Raw genomic sequence first — 7846 nt, forward strand, 5'->3', positions numbered from 1 at the left:
AAAAGCACGATGTTTTAACAGCAGTACTACTGCTTATGGAAGGAGCCAGCCTCTGGGGACAAGAGGAACATGCAAAACAAGAAAAATACCCAGCAGCATCCAGCCTTTACTCAGAATAGATGAGCTTTCCTAAGCTTTGTAAATGCTCTTGTTTGACAGTGAATTGTTTAACTAGAAGTGTTCACTTGGATTTCAAAGGCTTAGCAGATGTCCACAGAGCATGTCTAAGCACTGCCTCAGCTACACAGTTGCTCTGATGCTGACTGAGCCACTCAAAACACACACCTTTAACCAGAGAAGCTGTTTCTGTGGAAGGAACCTGAAAGCTTTTCTTGTGTTTGTGCATAACCCACATTCATAAACCACTCCAACACCTGACCTCTGTTTATGAGCTGAATCTTTCCTTGCAGCTCAGGTCATGTTCCTTGAGAAGGGAAGAAAAAATTATGTCTTCTGTCCAAGTCAGGCCCTGACCAACTTCGGCTTCTTGATAAAGGTCTCAAAAAATCCTGAAGGCAATGGTGTGTAATGAACCAATGCATAATAAGATGATGCAAAAGATAAGGTGTTTATGAAGAGAAAGGGTTGAGATCTTTATCACAGTATGCAGAACAGAGACTAAGATGAACAAGCAACACACTGTGGCAGGCACACCATGGCACTGGGCAGGCAGAGGTGAAGTGAGAAGGGCAGTTAATTCATAACCCTGACAATTCAGTCAGGCAAATGCTATTTCAAAAGACTGAAAGTTCATTGAGCATGCAAGCTATTTTCATTAGCAACTGCTGACAATTAAACAACAGAATTTATATTGCTCTCTGGGCAAATAAAAATCTGACACTGAATAATGGGAAGTTAGTATTTAATTGAGGACAACTCCCATCCTCTGAACTACATACTATTAGGCTTACAGTAGCTACTTATCATAGTAAGTCTGGAGGAAGAGTGTGCCTGGATAACTATGCTGAGAGTGATTCACTTCCAACATCCAAACTGCCTCTGGAAAAAAATTAAAAACACACCCAGAAGATAATTCTGCTACTCCTACCTCTTCTCCTGTGAATAGACAAAATGCCATCCACTGGATTATGATAGATAGCTGTTTGGTTCACTGAACTTTGTTACTAATCTTTCTCAACATCTGCATGCATCATTCATTTACTACATTATTCTGAACCCACATCCATTAAAAATGCCTAACAAAAAGATCCAGAAAAGGCACCTGGTAGTGCAGCAGAACAGGGAGGGGTGACAGTCCCAGAAGGGGTGTGACACGAGAAGTCTTTACTAACAGTGAGAAGACATTCCTACTGCAGTGACGGCACAGACTGTTCTTGAGTCTGCAAAGTCTTTCCTGCAACTCACTTAAAAGAGCAGTTGTAGATTAAGTATAGGAGACAACAAATAATCAAATACAGGAATCAAGCGGTAATAGTTGTTACAAATACTCTGATGTGCTAAAAAGATGAATTATTACTGGCTCCAGGGTATGGCTTTTCAATTTACAACATCCAGAAGGTATTTCTGTACCTCTCAAAAAAATGCCACTTTATCAGAATGAGAAAAGAAACCTAAAAACATAACCTGCCATTGTAGCTGTATAGAGACAATTAAAAAAAAAAATTTTTTTTAAATGTATCTCTTCTTCCTTCACCTTATACTTAATTTTTTTTTTTTTAAGTAGGGAAGGGAAAGTGATAAATACACAAGCAGTGAAAGAAGTTAACTCCTTCTTCACTTTGCCCGTCTCCTCACAGCAGTAGTAGAAACAAGTCTCTTGCCTCTATTTGCACCAAGGGCCTAGAGGGAATTATGTCCTAGTTTGACTGCTGATAGAAAGGAGGGAGAGAGGTAGGAGCCCTACCTTCCATCCCACCTCAGGCCCCACAAAAATACCCAGTGCCCAGTCAGCCCCAGGAGCATACAGGGTCCTCACAGGCTTCCTCCAGGCACTGCAGGAAGCTTCCATCTTCAGCTAGCCTGTCTGCACTTCTCCACCTCCCCACGGTCACAGAAGATGCTTGCGCTTCTGCAATTGGGGTGAGTTGTCAGTAAAGGTATCGGCCCAAAGTGTGGGCCCAAGTCTCATCCCCGGACTCTGATGACGACACCTCTGGGTATGCAAGCTTCTTCTCAATTTCCCTTTTTAATCTGTTTTAAAGAAGATGCAAAAAGATGACCAAAACAAGGTTGTATTGTCTTCTAAAGTAAACTTAATTACTATCTGGAAAAAGAAAATAGGTCAAATTTCTCTAAAAGATCACTATCAAAAACACTTCAGAGAAGTATAAATATCTAAAATACACCAGGGAAAATGTATTGCAGAATTATTTATTTCATGCCAACTTAACTCTTTGACTAGGTATTTCAACACACATTTCAAAAATATATCCAGTACAACAATAACTTAGAACACTACAGAGAAAAATTTATAATTCAGTGAATTTCAAAACAAGGTTTTATGCATACATACTTGTATCATAAGGCAAAAGAAGATAAGTCTATCCATAAGCAGCACTCCTACAGCCTACCTTGATATACACTGGAGAATGAAGATCTTCTGTTACTAAACCTATACTTACAAATTAATTCCCTTATCTTCCAGATACCTCTATAGAAATATAAGGTATTTCTATAGAAAATGATTAATTTCTAAGTGATAGCTAAGCCATTGCTCTGAAACTGTTATAATACACAGGAATATGTCGAATATAACAACATTATCCTGAATAAATAACTGAAGTTGCATATTATTATTGCCTGCCAATTACAACTAAAACATACACACATGCACACAAAAGCATGCTGAGGAATACATTAGAGTGCACTTTGATAGAAATAAAGAAATAACCTGATTGGGCTTACCATATGACTGAAATAGAAGACACCAAATATAATGCAACATAATCAATGACAGCAGTTAATGTATTAGAAAGGGATCTAGTCCAATGTGCTTTTTTGCTAGGAATGATGTGTTTCTGTTAACATAATCAAATGGTGTAGGAATGTCTCAGCTTCAGACTAGACTACTTAATTAGAGGCACAGCTAGTATTAAAGAACTGCCATGAAGCAGTACATATTCCTGCAGAGCCCATTAGGAAAAAAGAATGTAAAAATTTCAGTAAGTTTACAAAATTCACAAATAAGTTTCTCTGAAATAATTAACCATTTCCTGAATTTTAAAGAAAAATTAAAAGCTAGGAGACCATATATACCCTAACTAGTGTTTTTGTTATTAAGATGCACATATTTGTCTGTAATGAATAGGTCAGATTTCTTTAAGAAGCCTCATAAAAAGTTTTCCTTCATAAAGTGATCTCTATTTGGTAATGTAAATGCCCCTCAGATTGCAAGGAATTAAAGCATTAATGAAAATTGGAACAAAATACTGTATTTTTCACAAAACATTTACAGTATTCCAAGACAAATTAATGAAATACAAATTATCATAATTACAGAAAATCAGAGTAATCACTTTTTTAATACTTCATATGTAAAAATCATTATTGTTATGGTTTAAAATAGCAAGACTAAATATGGAAGAGAGAGCAGCTTTCTGCCATTCCCATTAATACTGTTAGTGATTATTTTACACGTGTGATTGCAAAATAAAGGCAGGTTTTTCCAGTAGTGTAAGTTACAGTAGTATAAAGTTTGTTGTTTCTTAACATGTTACTGTACCTAAAAAATGAAACAGATCATAGTTTGACCAAAGTGTCACTATTAGCACAGACTAGAAGACGCATATCTTTTAACCTCCCTTATAAAAAGACTCCCTCACTTCACTGCTAAGAGATGCACCTTTCTTAAGCGGAGTTCAGATGACTCATATCCCAATATAGATATTAGAATATGTATATTTTTAAACACCTGAAAAAACAGAACTACAAATCTAGAAGGAGTACAAAGTTTGACTAGAGCTTTTGCTATCCATACTTCCTAGGAAATCCAACACGGGCACAGTATCAAAGTAGCTACTATTTTCACTCCTGCTTCTCAAAGTTCATTACAACTTGCATGGATTCTTTTCACTGGTTTAAATCTTTGACATGAAGATATTAAAATATTTGTACTTAACTTGGGTGATTTTTTTGGTGTTCTGTTTTTTTTTTTTTGGTGTTCACAGATGAAGAGAAAACTGCAGAAATGATGATGAAACAGAAGTATACCCTAACTGCTCAGTAATTCAGAAAGCGAAATAATAAATACATAATTGACATTCTTTAGCTGCAAATAAATATGATTATATACTGACAGAATAAACATGCCAACATTCAGTTCCCAAAAGCACTGTTTGCAAGGCAGTTATATTTCAAATCACCTAATCTGGAACATCAAATGTGATGCAAGAACACCATTATTAGCCTACAGTACAGTCACTGCTTAAACATATCAAAGCTGGTTTAAACTTTTTTTAGCTGTGGTACTGTTGGGACTAGAGCTATAGTAGCAAGAATTGCCGCAATCTGACTGGGAATCACCTAGTATCATAGAATAGTTTGGATTGGAATGGACCTTTAAAGGTCATCTACTCCAACCCCCCTGCAGTGAGCAGGGACATCTTCAACTAGACGAGGTTGCTAAGATCCCTGTTCAACCTGACCTTGAATATTTCCAGGGATGGAAACCACGTCTCTGGAGTGGGCTAAATCCTTAGGCATGTGGACCCCAAGCAAGATGAGCAGTGTTTGTATTAGCAGTAACCAAACTAATTTTAAACTAGCAGTAAATGCTGTGCAAGCATATCCCTTATTTCTACAATGTTCTTTTCTAGTTGTTGAAAGTCTTCTGGATTTAGTCATATGAACTTATAATTACTTTTCAAAATACACTTTAGATTTATTGGCCTATAAATTGTACATAATTAGAGCAAGAGTAACTGTTGGTCATCAGTGAACGCTATGGATGAAACCTGACTTCACTTACCAACTCCTTACTTAAAACACCCAGCATCCAGGGAGCAGGTGACACTGGGAATCTCCAAGTGCAATCCAGAGGAGAACTCTTGAGACATTTTCAGAGCACTAATTACCATGCTTTCAGAAAGCACCCACTAGTTACTCCATTACTCCACTGCAACAGCAAAAAAACCGTCAGTGGATTCCCACCTCAATGAGCTCAGAATTTCTATGTTAGCAACTGAAATCCCACTGCCATTAATTTATACAGTCAACTCTGCAAGTTGTATCCCAACGAAAACTGCAGAGGGCTTACACCAGGGACTAGTTAGCTTTTGTATATAAAATCCTGACCAAGTTCCCATCAAAAATTCTGTTTGCAGCCATTCCACTGATTTCTGAGAGGAGAAAAACCAGCCCCAAGAAGGTTCAATCCAATTCTCTGAAGTCAGCAGGGGCTAGGTGAGGATACTTCATAAGCATCCAGAAAACCAAATGTTCCTTCTATAATTTTTCCAGTAGCACTGAATTAGATCCCTTTGCAGTGACATTTCAAGAGTTAAACAAAGAACTTGGACCTTATTTCATCCAAAGATTTTTACAAATATACTTTTGAGCAATTAAATGAGATACAAATTCTAAAAATAGAAATATCAAGTCTAAGAACATTCATATGGATGGGCGTCCAAGAACATATACAACTCCTTTCATATAAGGCTGAATTCAGGATAGCTTTTCTAAGTAGGTTTAAAATAAATTAAATAAGTGCTAACATAAAGTTCCTAAAGAACAATCTACATAAAAAGAGTCTTAATTTTCTCAACTTCCAGTCTCTGACACAGCCATAAGATTTTGAACCAGCTTTCACAACACACAAAACACACAAACTTAAAAAAATGCCCTCTTACAGGTAATCTGGAAATTGCATGAGCTTGAATACATGTGGGCATGGCTGTCGTTCAGTGTATTCACCTAAGAACAGAACTGATGATTATTTTATGTCTGCCAGTTTATTAATATAATTACTTCTATACAAATAGAGTATTTTTTCTCCTTCATAATAACAATTCAGTGTTTTAAAACAGGCAGATCAATATATTACAAATACCACTACTGTTGGAACACATGATGTACTAAATCACAGGAGGTAGTTAGATTCCCATTAACAGTTACTTCAGAAAACAAAGACTATTTTTAAAAATTAGTAGAACACCTCATTCATGAAAATTTACTTTTCAGAATAAATCATTCCTAACTGCTTTAACGGATGTCCATTTTTAAAGAGTGATAAAGAATTTATGACAGAAACATGTTCTCTTTCAGTTTTCAACATAACTTTTCAATAAGTGCATAAGAAACCGCCCAAGTAGTAAAGACTTAAGACAAACTGCAATAAAGCAACATTTTAAATTAATAAAATTTCCAAAGATCTAATGAATTTGACCACATCTTTTACCTTATGATTACATTTGAAAATTCATTCAACTAGCTACAGTTTAAAAATATATCTACACCAATGAAATTAATGTGAAGCTTTTTTACGCTGCTAATAATTGGCATTTTTGAATGGCATTCAAATAAATAAGCATTATTCTTTTTGCAACAACTTACTGCAAAATACAGGCACCTTAAAAACAGACACTAATGAAACCAGGGCATTTCGGACATTAAAAGTGTTTATCATTATCTAGTCATGCTATATGTATTTCCCTTCTTTTAAAGAAATACGCTACAATTTGAAGCTGTGCCTGAGGTGTGTGCAAATCATAAACGTTTCAGCATTTAACTCAATTTTCACATTATATTTCTTTTACAGTTACAAAAACATCAGTGTGCCAAGGTTTTCAGCGGTTACAACTGTAAAAATCTTAAGCAGACATCGTATCTTTGATAATGTATTCTTGCTATTGCACTTATGCTCATATGACAGTGAAACTCTGGTCCATATTCAATTTCAACTATTTATACATGCTAAAATCATGTATCTGCATATAATGTTGGAAAAGAGAAAATATAGCCTTTCTTGACCAATACACCTTGCTCCAAAATTTATGCCACCAAATTTCATAGAATCATAGAATATGAGGTTGGAAGGGACCTCAAAGACCACCTGGTCCAATCTTTCTTGTCAAAAGCACAGTCTAGACAAGATGGCCCAATGCCCTGTCCAGCCAAATCTAAAAAGTGCCCAATTTTGGGCAATCCACCACTTCCCTGGGGAATTTATTCCAACGGCTGATTGTTAACATTGTGAAAAATTTTCCTCTTTTGTCCAGCCAAAATCTCCCCAAGAGTAACTGGTGGCCATTAGCCCTCGTCTTCAACATGTGTCTCTTTGTAAAAAGGGAGTCTCCATCTTCTTTGTAGCCACCCTTTAAATACTGGAACATGTATTTTATGATTTTATGAAGAACAGCCTGCCATTCAATCTGATTCAAAGACCACTGAAGCCAAAAGAAGCCTTAATTTAATTCAGCAGATTTTAGACTAGGCATAAAGTTCAAATAGAAAAATTATAGAAAGTGTTTACTATAGTAATTGATATAACTGCACTTTGGATGCATTACGATGCTCTCACAGCATCTGTTAAAATACAAAAACTTCCTTCCAAAAAATCCTCTTCCTAAAACTTACAATGTTAGAGTTCAAGCTGAGCCCTGGATATATTTATTAATACCCTCTATTAACTTCATTAATAGTTTACTCCTTTTGGTCGTTGACACAAAAGCCCACACTGATGCATAACAATATCTACAATAGAAGAAGTATATTCTTGTCATAAGTAGTAAAGTTATCATATAGGTGCATCTTCAAAATAGTTGTTCCTTCATATTCTTTTTTTAAACAAAAAATGGTCTTTTCTGGTTCACTGATATACCATAAATACAGTATTTTCCAAGCAATGAATAGGAAATACATTTCCACTGAATTTTCTTTAGCTTTGAGG

The sequence above is a fragment of the Phaethon aethereus genome (genome assembly GCF_964289735.1).
Source record: "Phaethon aethereus genome assembly, chromosome: Z".
NCBI lineage: Eukaryota > Metazoa > Chordata > Aves > Phaethontiformes > Phaethontidae > Phaethon > Phaethon aethereus.